Genomic DNA, 18,332 nt, shown 5'->3' with positions numbered 1-18,332 from the left:
TGCATGCAAATTGTCACCGGCGACAAAATTTACCCTAGTTCATCATATTCCTTGTAGAAGCTACTGTGTCTTTACGTCAAGGGTTTTCTAACTAAGGAGCTTTTTGATCTTCATCGTTGGATGAATTGAAGAACTTTACAGCCATCATCTTCCTCATGTTGGTGTGTTAGTCACGTACTTGGATCCATGCATCGATTGGTTAGTCATGTACTGGGAGCCGTGCATTGAAAGCAGAGATTATCACTACATTACAAGTCCAATTGGGTATTGGGGTAAGGGTTCAATTGTAGGTTGGTATTAGGTACTGTGATTCCTTTTACTTATAACCGTTTGTTTTGATAATAGTGGATTCTCAGAAGTGGTGACCTTAAATTCACTCGGTGGGGTTTTGCCTCGGTGGTTTTCCTCATTCGTAAACAAATCACCTGTGTCAAATTTATTTTCCACTGCATTTAACTTAGTTGGTGATTTGTTTGTGTTACCACGCTTATTGCATGTAATTGAATCTAATTAATTCACTTGGTTAATTAATTGATTAATTTTTCCAAATGAGTCAATACATTCTTGGCCTATCAAGTAGTATTAGAGTGGGCACGCTCTGATTAGGGTTAATCTTTGTTGTGTGATCCATTGACCCCTGTTTGTCATGGATAAAGGACAATCTCTTTATACCTCTTTTATTTTATGGCACTAACTATGCATACTAGAAAGTTCGTATGAGAGCTTTCCTGTAGTCTTTAGATGAAAAGGTTTGGCAAGCTGTGGAGATTAGCTGAACCAAACCAAAGGAAGCGTAAGCTAATTGGGATGATGCCAAGATCAAAGCGGAAAACTTCAATAACAGAGCATTGAATGCTTTATTCAGTGTGGTCACCAATGAGGAATTCAAGAAGATATCCTCTACTGAAACTGCTAAGGAAGCATGGACTATCCTCCAAACAACCTATGAAGGGACTAAGGTTGTCAAGGATTTAAATCTTCAAAGGCTTAGTACGAGCTTTGAAGAGATTAAGATGGAGGAGGATGAATCGTTTGACGAGTTCTATGCCAAGTTAAAGGACATAGTTAACTCTGCTTTATATCTTAGGAAACTATTCCTGAACCCAAGGTTATAAGAAAGGTGCTCAAATCTCTACCAAAGAGATTCTATGCCAAGATCACTGCTATTGAAGAATTGAAGGATATTGACAAAATTCCTTTGACAAAGCTGGTTGGCAACTTGCAAATCTATGAATTGGGTTTGACTAGGATTGGGAAATTGAGCAAGAGTATGAGCATGGCACTAAAGGCCAAAAGCAATGATACCAATAAGTCTTCTGATAATGAAGATTCGAAGATAAAATCCTACATCACTAGGCAATTCAAGAAGTTTATGATGAATACCAATGCAAAAGGATTCGACAAGGACCAAAAGTAATCCAGTTCTTCACAATTCAAGAGCCAAGATAGAGGGAAGAAGGATGTTAAGGAAGGCGGTCAGTTCATTGTTCCCTACGGACCAAAGTGCTTTGGATGTCAAGGTTTTGGACATATGAAATAAGAATGTCCAACATATCTCAAGACTGTTGGGAAAAGCAAGGCCCTTGTTGCTACCTTGAGTGACACCGAGCCTGGAGATGATTTTGATGACAATGATGACGAGGGAATCTTGAAAGCCTTCACTGTCATAGTAAATCCTACTGAGGGTATTATCGAAGAGGTAGATGAAGAAGAGGACTTGGTGGAGTCTAAGTTTGAGAAAATGGATGAACAAGATGACATCCATACAGCCTATGCTAAGTTGTACAAAGTTTCCAAGAAGCGTGAGAAACTTTATAGGCTGGCCACCAAGAAGCTGAGTGATGTGGAGTTAGATCAAGAGGAGCTTTCTACAAAGGTTGATGAAGCAAATCAAACCATTGGAGTTTTCTGATTCAAGAACAACTTCCTTGCTGAAAAGACAAAGAAGCTTGAAGCAAAACTGTCACAGTTTAGAGCTCAATTGGAGAGGACTTCCAATGCAAAGCTTGATGAGATGCTTAGCTTTTAGAAATTTGCTTCTGATAGAACCGGTTTGGGGTATGATTTCTCTTCTCCTAATACCGCTTCTTCTAGTACTACTGTGTTTGTCTCACTTGCTAATAATGTTAATTCTAAGAACAATGAATGTAAAACTGATATAGCTCGTGAGAACGTAAACAAGAGCAAATCTATTTAAGGTGCACCCTCTAAGATTGAAAAGAAAGAGACTAGAAACCCTAGGACTAAGAAGGTTAAAAACAAAAAGTCTTAACCGAAGAAGCCGCATCTTTGTCATCACTATGGAGTTTCAAGGCATACTCGTCCAAATTGCTACAAGTGGTTAGCCACTTAACAAAGCAACAGTATGATCTCATCCGGAAACTTGAATCAGTTTCCATCCTCTTTTGCTCCTCTTGGAGATCTTTTTAAGGCCCTTATGTTCCTTTCAAACTTGAACGATTTCAACTCTTCTCCCTCACCACTGGATCAAAGGTTCGCTTAACGGAAAGGTTCTTCCAAGGTATGGAAGGAAAAAGGCTCAAAGTGATTTAGTCACTCTCTCTCTCTCTCTCTCCCCTTATTGTTTATGCATTACTTGTTTGTTTTGCTTTCTTGTTTTTAAGTCAATCTAGTTTTATTTTTTACTTAGTTTAACATGTTTTTGTTTGTTTGTTTTCAGTTTTGCTTTAGTTTGTTTTTCATTAAAAAAAATGAAAAATCAGAAAAATACAAAAACAGAGTGTGTTTTGTGTACATTGGTACTTGTGTACCTTGGATGGCCATTGAAACAAATTTTTCTAAACTTTGTATCTTTTGTTGCTTAGATGAGCATCCTAATGCACAACTAAGCAAGTGAGCTTTGTGGCTCATATTTGTGATGAATAAAATTAAGTAATCTCTTATACTTAACACTCATATCACTCTTTTTTATGGGAAGGACTAGAAGATCCTAAGAGAAAGGTATAAATAACCATCTCACCACTAAAGCCCACCAATCATGAATAACATCTGTATGCTTCGGCATAGCAAAATTGTGATGCTTAAGCTTAACATAATTGGGTATTTCTTTTCTCTCTTTATGCCCATGCATGATATACTCAAAAAGGGAAAAAAAATACTTGCAAAGAAAATTAAAAGCAAAAAGAATCAAAATGCTTTTAAATATGATTGCAAGTGTGTTTCTAGGAGATGTGGGAGTTATAGGATGTACCTCGAAGGTGATAGTCCCCATCAAGCAGTTATAATTGTGTGCGAGTTAAATTGATTTTCTCATATCTCAAATCGTCATAATATGAGACACTTATTCACTCTTGCGATGTTTTCACACACAACACGCAAATTCTTTGCTATTTTTGATACATGTGTAGGTACAATGTGATTTGGCCATCACAAGGAATATATGTGTTAATGTATGCTCACTAAACTATCTTGGTTAGACTTGTTTTTTGTGTGTGTGTGTGTGTGTGTGTTTTGGATCTATGAATGCTTTGCATTTTCTTGTTGAGAGATGTTTTTTTGAGAACTTAACATGTTGATTGGATCTATGTTTTAGTAGCTTGCTTATTGCATTCATCTCTTTGTATTTTTCCCTCTCTTTGAAAAACTGCTTTTTTCAAGCTTGATAGCTTCTCGACGTATTCCTATCTATCGAGCCTGTTGGACTTCTTTTCTCAACAGATCTTATCGCATTTTCGATCCATCGAGCTTTCTAGACTTTGTCTCGATAGCTTCTCGATCCATCGAGAAAGTATCTATCTGGCCAATATATTTTTGACAGAATCTTGATCCATCGAGGAACTTTTGCCGTCGACAGATTCTTGACAACACCTCAACAGATTCATATCTATCGAGAGTTAGTGCTCGACAGATCTCAACAGATCCTCGATCCATTGAGCTACAAATTCTTTAAATACCTTCAGCGCGAAATCAGATTCACTTTTTCACTTCTCTCTTGACAGAAAAGCTTTCTCTCTTCCTCCAAACACCTTTCCCTTACTCCAGTCACCTTACCCACTTGCATTTTGGCCTAGACATTGCATTTCTCCTCTGGTAAGGGTCCTTAATCCCTCTTTTGTCATGCATTTCAATCATTAGACCTAGGTTTTTGGGTTTTCTTTGAAATTTTTGGGGTTTTTGAAAATTTTTGAGATTTTTGTGAAAGTTGTGGGTTGGGTGTTGTTTATTTGATGCTATATGATCATGCATTGCATTCCATTAGCATTTTCACTATGTTTCATGCATTTAGATGTGTGTTTGTTTGTTGAAAATTGTGTGCTATTAGGTTTAAATTGGGTTGAACCCATGATGCAATTTCTTTTAACATGTCACATGTTCATGTACATGTCATGCATACGTACCCTTTCTTTTCTTTTTATTTGGTCTGGGTTGTGATTGGGTTCCTATCTCTCTCTCTCTCTCTCTCTCTCTCTCTCTCTCTCTCTCTCTCTCTCTCTCTCTCTCTCTCTCTCTCTCTCTCTCTCTCGGATAGACTTCGCATGGCACCTAAGTGCAATTCTACTTCGGTCCAGAACCCTCTTTGTTCCAGATCATCTTTTTCTTCTGATCTTCCCTCTACTCGCGTTCGGTTCCGTGATGAGAAGGCTCATTAGGACTTCTCGGAGAACTTTTCTAAACGTGGCGTTCACCCGAAGCACCATGAGATTCTATCAGACTTTTCCGATACTGCTCTACTCGATGTCATTCACACTCGGGGATGGGAATCCCTCTGTGAGATACCCTTGAGGTGTCCCATTATGATCATACAGGAGTTTTACTCCAATATGCACGGTATCGATACCTCTGTACCTCAGTTTGCTACGCATATCAAAGGTACACATATCGTAGTCACTCTGGATCTTGTATCCGAGATACTACACATTCCACGAGTAACGCATCCTAACTACCCTACTTGTCAGCGTCTGAGGACTGTGTCCAAGGACGAGCTTCTGTCTCTCTTCTGTGAGACACCCTCTATATGGGGTGAGTGCCAAAACACCTTATGCTCGGGCTTTGCAAAAGGTTCGAGATTCCTAAACATGGTGATGACATTTGTTCTCCATCCACTGTATACATAACAAAAATGTTATATTAATACCTGTAGACATGTCAAATGCTAGAATAAATTGGGTAAGACCGTGTCTTGTCGCGTAGTCTAGAAAAGCACAGCTTACCTAACCTGTAGGCAGTAGATGACTAATTATATCAAGGTCATATATGTGAACAAGAAGATCATTTGGGTAAGACCGTTGTTTGCCACTTGATCTAGAAACTGAGAAAAAGCATAGCATATTACCTAAGTAGACTACTAATTGAGTTTTGGCATTATATTCCATGTATTATTTGTCTTTCTTAGGTAAGGTCATATGTCAACCAGAAGATGCTTAATTCGTTAGTAAGCAAGAAGCATAGTTTGCTATGTAGCCCAGAGAAAAAAGCAACTAAATTGATTTATAAATAAGAGAAATATTATAATGAGTAATGACAAATGCTAAATGAAAATTATTTATTTATTTATTTATGGAATGACAACTTGAGTAGAACATGTCCTAAAATTTTAAGATTTAACTATAAAATCACAGCATCTTTTCATCTAATTAAAAAAAAAAAAAAAAAAATTATGTACTCCTATATCCCTAAATCTCTAAATACATGATCAAAAAAGCGTTTACTGAATAAGGTTTGACTTTAGAAACGAAAAAAAGGTTTTACTAAATTGATTTACTTTGTATATTTTTATGAATATGTACTTAAAATGTTAAATATGACCAAAAAAAAGAAAAAAGAGACATTGGTACTTAAACTAGTGTTTGTATTTCTTTTCTTCCCTAAAATGAAGGGGGGAAAACTAAAAGGAATTGAACATGATATAATTTTTAACGTAGTATGTCTAGTCTTATGTTTATTTTAGTTGTTGAATTAATAACGTTCTATTGTAGGTATCTAGCTATTTACTTTAGTTAGTTTCAGAGTATAAGTAAAGAACAATTTTCTACCCATAGACATGTAAAATTGCTATAATAAATTGGGTATGAGAATCTTAATGGAACATGAAGAAATGTTCAAAATGTAAGGGTGTGCTAGGTGCCCTTAGAGCAATAGTTAATAATCTATTTTAGGAAAATTTTGACACTACTTTTATGAAAAATGAAAAAAACTGTCAAAAAATTAATTGTTTTTTTTTTCCATAAATTAAAACTTTTTTTAAATGGATTGTTAACTATTGCCCTAAGGGTGTTTGTTAGCATTTTTCTTTTTATAATAATATCTACGGGTATATATAATGATAAATTGACGAATTTTAAGCTTCTCAATGTTGAATGTTCTAGCTTTTCACTTCACACACATAGAAAAAAAAAAAAAAAAAAACCATTCTCAAGGCTATTTATCTAACAAATAATGTTATATTAATACTTGTAGACATGTCAAATGTTAGAATAATTGGCTAGGACAATGTTAACAAATGACAAAGAAATTGTTGAAGAATAAATTGGGTAGGACCGTGCCTTGGAAAGTAGTCCAGAAAAGCATAGCTTACCTAACCAGAGACTACTAATTAAGTTTTGGCATTATATCCCATGAATTTGTATTTCCCAATCAAGGTCATATGTGAACAAGAAGCAGTCTTATTCAACAATGCCTCCTGTGGGATTGCAGTCCAAATTTTGTAGTGGTCTTTCAAAGAAGCAATTTGTTTGGTAATAGCCCTGAGTTGCATCTATTTCAAATTAAGGGCACTACTATTCTAGTTTATGGATAAACTTGTAAGGTTGAATTTAATCAACCATCTTATTGACTTTATTCAGTGCCAAATTTGCTTGTATTTCAGCATTTAGTAACCCTGTATTTAGATGGGTTTGTTGTAAGGGTAGTGAGTGAGATAGAGTGTTGATTGCTCAAGAGTGTGCAAGAAAACAGAGACTCGCGGCTGCAAGCCGCCAGATGCAGCACACGTGCCAAGCATGCCAGAAGGTGAACAGTCATGCTAGCTGGAGCACTACATGACAAAACAGGACAACTGGCCATACGGTTATCTCGCGACTGGGTCTCGTGACTCTGTCAAGTCGCGAGGCCAAGCCGCGAGCCACCCCTGTTTTGTAAAACCTGACATTTCACATTCTCCTCTCACCCCAGTATAAATGCCTCTTATACCCACAAATGAAAGAGAGCTTCCAGAGAGAATTTTGAGAGAGAAACCCTAGAGTAAAACAAGATTGATTCACCTACAATCTATACATTAGAGTCTCTTCAAATTCCTCAACTCTCTTCCTCTCCATTGTCAAACCCTTGAGAGGCATTTTACCAAAACCTTGTTCTCACCATATTCATCACTGTGAGAGGGCTGTTTGGTGTCCTGAGAAGCAGTTAGGAAGGAACCAATCTACATTGGTTGATGCTACGGTCTAGTAGCGGAATCCAGGAAGTTAGAAAAGAAAAAGGTTCGGCGCAACCTCGTTGGAGCAAGAAGCTTGGAGGGCTTAGGTGCACTGGGTAGATTAGGCTTGGAGGGTCTATTGCTGTCCATGTATCCCAACTACATTTTCTAGTGGATTGTTTACCGCTTGGAGGGCGGCGGAGAGATTTTATGCCGAGGGCTTCGGTTTCCTCTTCAATAACATATCGCGTGTTGTCTTTGTGTTTGCATCTTCCTTCCCTTTTATCTTTGCATTTTATTTTCTGCTATGGGTTGTGATTTTAATTTGGCTTAGATAGTTTTTCCAATTCTATATTATAGCTTATGTTCATTTTCCGCACACTAGTTGTTTGACATAAAGCTTGAATTGGTTAATTTGTGAATTGGGGGTCTAAACGTTCAAGGGTGTTTATACACATATTTGAACTTTCAATTGGTATCGGAGCGGGTACACTTCTTGTGGTTTCATTACCATTGTGTGATCCTTGACTCCCTATTGAGATGGATTGGTCTCAATCCCTAAATGCACCTCCATATTTTGATGGTAGTAATTATGCTTTTTGGAAGGTTCGCATGAGAACTTTTTTGTGTTCCATTGATGAATCTGTTTGGGATGCTGTTGAGATAGGTTGGACCAGGCCTGAGGAAGCCAAATCCACATGGGATAAGGCACCACTCACTGCATCTAATGCTAACAGTAAAGCACTCATTGCTATTTTCTGTGGTGTGTCTCCAGATGAATTTCACAGGATCTCTCACATTACTGTTGCTAAAGAAGCATGGGAGATATTGGAGACCACTTACGAAGGCACGAAGAAAGTAAAAGATACCAAACTGCAGATGCTAACCACTCGGTTTGAGGAGTTAAAAATGAGTGAGAATGAGTCCTTTGACTCTTTCTATAGCAAGCTGAATGAGGTGATTGTAAGCAAGTTCAATTTGGGAGAGAAAACAGAGGATTCTAAAATTGTAAGGAAGATCCTTCGATCATTGCCGGAAAGTTTTTGTGCTAAAGTGACAGCGATTGAAGAGAGCAAGGACCTTGATGACATCAAAGTCTAGGAGCTGGTTGGTTCTCTTCAGACTTATGAGATGTCGCTGCCCAATCAACGGAAGGGTAAATCTCTTACTCTTAAGACCATTAATGAGAAGGTGGAAGACCATGACTCATCGGGAGAAGATGTGGTTGACAAAAATGTTGCATACCTTGTAAAAAATTTCTGAAAATTCTTGAAATTCAAAAATAATGGCAAATTTGGTGATAAAGGAAAATTCCAAAGTTCAGGAAGGAAGAAAAGGGAATTCAAAAAGAAAGATGGAAAAGAATCACAATCTACACAGGGTGTCACTTGTTTCGAATGTAATGGGCATGGACACTTTAAGAAAGAATGTTCGAATTATTTGACATCGAAAGGCAAAGTGTATGCCACAACATTGAGTGACTCGGATTCATCCGACTCAGAATCTGAAGAAAGCTATAATGGAGAGGGGAACTATTCAGCTTTTATGACTATTGCCCATGTTGAGTCTTTAGACGAGTTGAATCTGCTTGTACGAGACCTTGGAGAACATAGTGATGAAGAATCACTGGGAGTTGCTAAAGAATCAGATGCTGAAGAAGATGAAAGCACAGCCAATCTTCAAGAGAATTATAACTCACTCCTAGAGAAGTCAGGTGAATACACAAGGGTGGCCAAGGCAGCTGTGAGAAAAATAAAGAAGACAGAGAAGGACTATAAGAGTCTCCTAATCCGATATAGGGAAGCCAAATGTGAGATAGAAATACTGAATGGTGAGCTGTTAGAAGCTAACACAAAAGTGAGATTCCTTGAACAAGAGGTTGTGCAAGCGAATGCTAAAGTAGAGAGGGTCACCACCAAGAAGCTAAATGATGTTATTTCATCTAAAAAGAGCTTTTCAGACAAATCCGGATTGGGATATACCGGAGGAAGTAGCTCATCTAGAAATGTCACTAAAGAAGTGAAGTTTATAAAGGCCAAAGAATCAACTGATGTTGGTCCTACTGCTGAGAAGCCTAAGATAGAGGAAAAGAGAAATATGGGGAACGAACGGTTGTTGAATTCACGTAATCAATCTGTGGGCAGGTCTGAATCCCGAGCCAAGTCTCGTCCACGACCACAAAGAGGTCCTAGATCAAATTATGTGTGTCATCATTACGGACTTCAAGGGCATACTCGACCAAATTGTCAAAAGCTGAGAGTAAAGAATAGTGCAACTCCTCAAAGGTCACAAGGACCTAGAAATGATAGAAGAAATTGGGCAGGTGAACTATCAAGAGATCAAAATGGTGATCCCAGAATGATGAACCTGATGAAGATGATTGATGCATTCACCAACTGCTTGGAAAGCTTCACACGAAGGTTTGAAAGCCCTAACTCCCGTACCCATTCCTATAAGGAAATCACCCCAAACGCAAGTGACGTGTGGGTGAAAAAGGGTACTCGTGCATAAACATTACAACATGTCCATGCATTAATACTTCTTATGCTTTGTGACGATGTTTGATTGTTTGCTTGTTGTTTATGTTGATGGTTGTTTGTTTGTCTATTTGTGCATACTTTTGGTTTTCTTTTTGTTTTTGATCTATTTTTTCTTCTTGTGTCAAAAATCCAAAAAATCACATAAAAATTAGAAAATCAAAAAGTTTGATTGACATAGTTGAGTTTTGTCTCAAAACTTGTTTTGCCTTGTACCTTTTGTGCTAATAGCTTTGTACATTTTCGAGCATAACTTGTTTTTTTTGCACTCTTATCACTGTGGGAGAAATCTTGAAATCTATGTGATTATTGTAAATAAATCTTCAAACTTGTCATGAATGATGAGTGAATGGTTATGATGATCTTGAGACATGCATAGACTTGTGTCTATATATCTTCCCACTCTTTATTTTTTGTTTTTTGCTAAAAAAAGCTCACCAAATGTAAATCTCCAAACGAAAAGAGATATTGAGCTGCAAAAGCCTGTTGCACATACTAGTATTCGACTAGGAAAAAGGGAAAGCGACCAAAAATTGAAGTGAAAGTTTATTCAAAAAGTCAAAAGCTATCTCATCAAGGTGAAATATCATTTATCACTCTCACAATGAGAGGTGATTTTCTCGAAATGATCAAAAAGATCAAATGTTATGATTAAAAGTGGAGTCAAATATAAAGCTCCAAGATATGTTATCAAGTTTTGTGGGAGGTCATATATACATATTTCTATAATTGAGATGAGTCACATGATTTAGTGTTAATTGTGTATGTCTTAGTTGAATTGATCATTGAAACTTCACATTAGACTGAGGATTATCTCATTATTGATATCCACACACAACACACAAGTTTATATTCAATAAATGCCATATTCATTTGTGTGATTGTACTTGTTGAAATGTGTTTTCACATGCTCAATCTTTGTTGATTCAAGCACAAAAAGATTTTTGAATGTTTTAGGTGTTTTTGGAAAGTATTTTGTTCTTAAAATATGAAAATTTCAAAAATTCATTTTTGCCCTGTTTTGGCGACTCAGTCGCGGGTAAGTCAAGTCATAGGCCTTAGTCGCGAGTTCGCGGGTCAATTTTGGCGACTTGTTCACGAGTGGAAGGTCCAGTCGCGAGGGTTACTTAGAGATTTTCGCGGATCAGCTCGGGACTCTCTCGCGGGTAGACCTTCCAGTTGCGAAAAACACTTAGAAAATATTTCACAATTTTGTCTTTGAGTGTTTTGGCGGCTTGACCTGGCGACTTGTTGGCGACTCACTTCAGTCGCGAAAAACGCGTGTTTGGCAAAAATAGGGGCTATTTTTAAATCTTTTTCAGTTTTCCCTCGAACTTTTTGTGACTATTCATCTTTTCTCTCAACTGTCTCCTTCCCAAACGCTCTGTGTAACCATTTTCAAACTCCATTGTTGCTTCCTTTCAACTCAAAATCTTCAAGTAACAGGTATGGGTTTTCATTCTTGAACTCTATTTTACTTGATTTTTTGTTTTTCCCTCTTGATTATTTGCATTTGTTTATGTTTTTGAGATGGGTTTTGTTTCGGCTGTTGCTCTTTGTCCATGCTTAGCTTGTGGAAGCTATTGATTTAGTTTGAACTTAATTAAGTTGTTGGTTTTGTTCTTCATCATGTGCTTAGCTAGGGTTGTTATTTGTTGGTTACTCTCTTATGTTGTTGTGTTGATTCAAAATGTTCTTGTTTTGGCTGTGTGGTTTACTGTGCTGAATATGTGCCTGTTCTTATATTGTGTGCATCTGTCTTTTGTTCTTTGAGTCATGTCATACTCATCAATTTCTATGTCTCATTGACATATATTTGTCTTTTGGATGTTTTCAATCTCTGTTGCTTTAATACTCCCCTGCATTATACCAGTGGTTATTGTGTATCCACTTTTAGACTTGTACATCTGTGTGGTTGATTTAAGTAGCATGAGGTTTAATTGTTTTAAGTTCATATGTGTGATTGCCTTTTTGTCCTTGTTACTAACAAAGTACTGATTTATTCTACACATGTATTGTACTATGTTGTTGTGGCTTCTTCTGATTGTTCACAGATGGCTCCTTCATCCCCCCAAAAAGAAAACTCCTGCAAAGAAAGCAGATAAAAGAATGAAAATGGACTCTAACCTGTTCAGGTCTGTTTCCCACTTTGAGAGATACAAGGACTTCTTCTTAAAGGCAGGAATCATTCAAGAAAGGTTTATGGATTTGGAGGATTTGAGAGGCACTTTTATCCCCAGCTGTTTTGAAGGGAGAGGATGGGAAAAGCTTCTGTGTGATCTCCCAGTTGTGTGTGAACCCCTGATTAGGGAGTTTTATTCTAATGCTGTGATAAGGGAGGATGATCTAAGCTGCTGGGTTAGAGGTAAAGAGTTCACTTTGGATGCACATGACATTGATGATGTGCTAGGTCTTGAAGGATTAGAAGATCAAGAGTTTGTCAATTACAAAGATAGGATTCTGTCTATTGAAACTGTACAACAAAGGATAGGTGGACAGAGAGAAGGGAAATGTCTGAATACCACAGCTTTTCCAGTGGACATGAGGTGCCTCACTATAATCATGATGTTTAACCTATATCCCATAAGGAAGTTGACTACAATCAACAGTGCAAGAGCAATTTTTCTGATGGACCTCAAAGAAAAGACTTTCATTGACATCAGTTCCCACATATATGAGACTATTGTGGATGAGACTAGAACCACTTCTAGATCAAAACTGATCTTCCCTAGTCTGCTCATGAGGATCTTTAGAAAAAAGGGTGTTCCAATCCCTCGAGACATCAGTCCCATGTCCACACCTTCTGCAATTAACAAGCTAACCTTCAAAAGAATAAGTGTTCGACTTCCAGGTGAAGAAGATGAAGGTGATGAAGGAGAGGGTGTCCCAATGGACACTGAGGCAGAGGTAGAGGCAGCAGGGCATGCATCAACCTCAACACCCAAGAGGAGTGGCAAAAGGACTAGAGCATCAACTTCTTCAGATACACCTCCAGATGCATTTCAAGTCATTCTGGAATGACTTGATGGAATCAGAGAAGTCCAGACTGAGCACTCTAAGAGGATGGCAGCCATGCAGGACCAGATTGATATTTTGTCTGCAAAACTTGACAGCTTCACCACCCAGCATAAACAGTGACCCTTTGGCCATTCCGGTCAAAAAGGGGGAGACATATAAGTTTCTGTTTTGTTGATGAGAAGCAGAAAAGCAACTTTTAAGGGGGAGTAAGATGTTGAGGGGGAGCAGTCAAAATCAGACATTGTTTATCTGTGTTTATGTTTTTGGGTATTTAGTGTTTTTATGGGTTTGATACATTGTGGTTTTAGTGTATTTTTGTTTCTAACTCTTATCTTATAAACTTGGTTTACTCTTTATATATATTGTTGATATTTTTCAGTATATATTGTGTTTTGTACCCATGTTGCTTATGTAAGCTTTTAGGGTTATGTTTTATGCATGTTTTGTAGGCTTTATGGTTTGTATCATGCTTTATGCAGCCTTTTATGTTTTGTTTAAATCAGTACTTCTATCTAAATGTATTGTATTTTCTTTTAAGTACTGCCACTCTTGTGCCTTTGTAGGATTGTTCCTAGATGCATATACTTAGTGTATTATACATTGGTTGAGTGTTAGGCATACAAGTAACTTGCTTTGTTCTTGTTAACTTGTATGTTCAAGTGTTCATTCCAAGTGTGAATGAACACTGTGATCACTACCTTGTGGTGATTACTTGGTTGATCAAGCCATGATTTGATACCTCACTTCATCCTTACTTGATCACCTTAAGCCTGTTTCATATGCATTTCATACTTTTCTGCATACAATGATCATGGTGTATTGTTGTGCTTCAGGAGTTTCATGTTCTTATGATTCAAGTGCTTCACAGCTTCTAGAGTTAGGTGTGAGTGAGTTTTGCTCAACTGTTCCTAACTCACATGTTAAGTTTAGAGTCTGTTTTAGGGTTTTGTCACGGAATAGCCAAAGGGGGAGATTGTAAGGTTGAATTTAATCAACCATCTTATTGGCTTTATTCCGTGCCAAATTTGCTAGTATTTCAGCATTTAGTAACCCTGTATTTAGGTGGGTTTGTTGTAAGGGTAGTAAGTGAGATAGAGTTTTCATTGCTCAAGAGTGTGCAAGAAAACAGAGACTCGCGGCTTGATCTCGCAGGTGACTCGCGGCTGCAAGCTGCCAGATGTAGTACACGTGCCAAGCATGCCAGAAGATGAACAGTCATGCTAGCTGGAGCACTACAGGATAAAACAGGACAACTGGCCATACGGTTATCTCGCGACTAAGTCAAGTCGTGAGGCCAAGCCGCGAGCCACCCCTGTTTTGTAAAACCTGACGTTTCACATTCTCCTCTCACCCCAGTATAAATACCTCTTATATCCACAAATGAAAGAGAGCTTCCAGAGAGAATTTTGAGAGAGAAACCCTAGAGTAAAACAAGATTGATTCACCTACAATCTATATATTAGAGTCTCTTCAAATTTCTCAACTCTCTTCCTCTCCATTGTCAAACCCTTGAGAGGCATTTTACCAAAATATTGTTCTCACCATATTCATCACTGTGAGAGGGCTGTTTGGTGTCCTGGGAAGCAGTTAGGAAGGAACCAATCTACATTGGTTGATGTTACGGTCTAGTAGCGGAATCCGGGAAGCTAGAAAAGAAAAAGGTTCGACGCAACCTCGTTGGAGCAAGAAGCTTGGAGGGCTTAGGTGCACTGGGTAGATTAGGCTTGAAGGGTCTATTGCTGTCCATGTATCCCAACTACATTTTCTAGTGGATTGTTTACCGCTTAGAGGGCGGCGGAGAGGTTTTACGCCGAGGGCTTCGGTCTACTCTTCGAAAACACATCGCGTGTTGTCTTTGTGTTTACATCTTCCTTCCCTTTTATCTTTGCCTTTTATTATCTGCTATGAGTTGTGATTTTAATTTGGCTTAGATAGTTTTTCCAATTCTATATTATAGCTTATGTTCATTTTCTGCACACTAGTTGTTTGACATAAAGCTTGAATTGGTTAATTTGTAAATTGGGAGTCTAAACGTTCAAGGGTGTTTATACACATATTTGAACTTTCAAAACTCACATGCGTTAGAGTTAATTTTGTACGTACAAGGTAAACTATCAGACAAATTCTTTGTTTCCTAATCTTTTCGTGCACTGGGAATGGGGGTTCAAGTTAGCACATTGCTAATGGCATTCTTAGTAATATCTCATATTTATAGTTCAAATCACATCTCCACATTTGCTTTCCCCTCCTCCACTCCAAAAAAAAAAAAAAAAAAAAAAAAAAAAAAAAAAAAAAAACTAATAATGGGACCCAAAGAAATAAATCTATACAGAACTAAAGTCTTTATATTGTTAGCTTAACTAAATTCTTTTATAAAATCTATACAGAATTGTTTGACACTTAGTTAAACTAATAATGGGACCCAAACAGTTCTGTATAGATTTTATAAAAGACTTTAGTTAAACTAAAATAAATAAAATAAACTTTATTTATTTTAGACTATTGTTCTTTTTCTTTTTCTTTTTCTTTGTCCATCATAATGGGACCCAAAGAAAATTAAAGACACATGAACCCAATTTGACACTTAATAATAATGAAAATTCATCAAATTTTGTCCGAAATTGATGGCCACATTTTCAAAATAGGCTTTAGACAGCGCGGGATTATTTTAGGCTTTTTGTGGGCCCAATGTGTTTCTGGTGGGAAATTTTAAACAATTTCTATCGATCGTGGAAAAATGGTCTTTAGGCATGTTTCTCAAATTATAGCCTTAAGCACTTATGGCTGTTTGGATTAAGGTGGGCTACTCCTTTGAGCTTATCTAACCAAAGCTTCACAGCTTCGTCCTTCAGTTGCCTTTTCTCTGCAACGTTGAGCACTACCTGGATGGTGCGGAATTTGCTTTCAAGCTTTTGGACTTCTTCCTTGACACTTACAGTCAACCTGAGCTCTGAAGAAATGATGGAACCAAGCTCCTCGGTGATTGCAGAAACTAGAGCACGAGCCATACTTGAAAATGGAAATTTGTTTGGATAATCCAAGAGACTAAAAGAGTAGATGATAACTATTTGATAGATCAAATGTACTGCTCTTTTACTTTCCACCTTTTATATATAATGGATTGGCAAGGCCAGAAACAATGCACTCAGTCGGGCACAAAATAATTAAAAGATATTGATGCAGTGATCGGTAGCATGGGAACATGTCACGTTCACATTGGAAACACTTGATTTATGGGAGGGAAACCAAATAAAAAAAAGCTTTACATTGGGAATTGTAGATTCTTATCTTAACACATGCCCGAGACACCAATTGTAATTATATATATCATATTATATTATATATATATATATATATATATAATATGATATATATATATATATATATATATATAATAAAAGTTGGGTTTAGACGCCGTAGTTGCGTCAAGTGTCTTCACCAAATTGCAAAAATTTTATTAAATTTTTAGATTTTTAAATAACTAAAAATTCATTCTTATCATTAAGTAGTTTATCATTAATTCATTCTTATCATTAATTAGTTTATCTAAAAAAAAAAAAGCTACTTCACTCTACTTCATGTAAAAATTTATAAATTTATTTCTTTTTTGTAGCTAATAACATTAACTATTTTTTGGGATAAAATATACCTAAACTTCTTGATTAGATAAGCTCATTTTTTTCTTTTTGTTCATATCAAGTTTTTTTTCAGGCTTAGACGCCGTAGTTGCGTCAAGTGTCTTCACCAAATTGCAAAAATTTTATTAAATTTTTAGATTTTTAAAGAACTAAAAATTCATTCTTATCGTTAAGCAGTTTATCTCATAAGGATTCTAATTCATTCTTATCATTAATTAGTTTATCTAAAAAAAAAAAAAAAAAACTACTTCACCTCACGTAAGAATTTTTTGGTAGTTATCTTAAAAAAAAAAAAAAAAGCTACTTCACGTAAAAATTTATAAATTTATTTCTTTTTTGTAGCTAATAACATTAACTATTTTTTGGGATAAAGTATACCTAAACTTCTTGATTAGATAAACTCCTTTTTCTTTTTGTTTATAATGGATTGGCAAGGCCAGAAACAATGCACTCAGTCGGGCACAAAATAATTAAAAGATATTGATGCAGTGATCGGTAGCATGGGAGCATGTCACGTTCACATTGGAAACACTTGATTTAAGGGAGGGAAACCAACAAAAAAAAAAAAAGCTTTACATTGGGGATTGTAGATTCTTATCTTAACACATGCCCAAGACACCAACTGTAATTTTATATATATATAACTGCTCTTAAGTCGTATGTAAGTTTGCATGGGAACATGGCACGTTTGATGGTTAAAGCACATGCTACGAACTTGGTCATAACTTAAACCCAAATTCTATGTGCTACGCGGTCCTATTATACTTTTCTTGTTTGCTTATTTTTAAGGTATCAAGAGAATAAATACTAAAATATATACCTAACATGTGAAAGATTATTGGTGATATAATGAATTTCTAATGAGATAATAATATATACCTCTCTCTCTCTCTCTCTCTCTCTCTCTATATATATATATATATATGTAAGGACACGATTCGTAACGAACCGCAACGGTGTTGGGCTCGCTCATAAAAAAGCCCAAACAATATCATTTGTAGAGCGTGGGTTTGAAAGGCTAGGCCTTGGTCACCAGGCGGTGGGTTTTTCGTGGTGTTCATGTATGATTAAGTTGATTTCGCCCCTGAAGTCTTTCTTTTGGAGGCGGGCTGAGAGGCTCTGGTTTTTGGCCATTTTTCCCAGCCCCCTTTTGGCGCACTAACTTTTACATTATATAGTCCCTCTTGGTTGATCCTATCCCTCCATTTGTTGGTCAGGCAGGTGCTTACTTCTGTACCTGTCCCAACAGCTGTCCCCTCTTACTTTTCTGTTTAGTCGCGAGGATCGAAGTTACACCGTCCAAGCGTCTTTTCTCATTAACATGATCAGGGCGTTGGCCGGTGCATTTAATGTGGAGGGGACGTATTTTCCTTGAATCTACTTCGCACCGTACCTCCATGTGGGTCTTATTCCACTCACATCCCCTTCAAGGGGCTGTTTGGGGATGGCCTTCACCAAGACGTTGATCTTTCCATTGAAGTCCTGGAGTGCCGAGGACAGGGTAGTCCTAAGCCGTTCCCCTTGACACCTTGGCCTTCGATCATTCGTCCTCGGCACGGGCCCTGGGCCCCGATAGAGTTTGGGCCGGATTCTAAACTTCCCGGACCCACAATATATATATATATTCTTTCTTTTGGTGGATGTTTAATTCTTTAAATTGATGAATTTTTATGCTTAACTCTACCTTAGGTTGATATGATTTGGTTATATTTTAATTTTTTATCTTTTTAATTTTATTTTCTTTGTTTGTTACATGTTATTTTATGG

Source organism: Quercus lobata, chromosome 3 (genome assembly GCF_001633185.2).
Source record: "Quercus lobata isolate SW786 chromosome 3, ValleyOak3.0 Primary Assembly, whole genome shotgun sequence".
NCBI classification, from domain to species: Eukaryota; Viridiplantae; Streptophyta; class Magnoliopsida; order Fagales; family Fagaceae; genus Quercus; species Quercus lobata.
Note: the sequence above shows the minus strand (reverse complement) of the source record.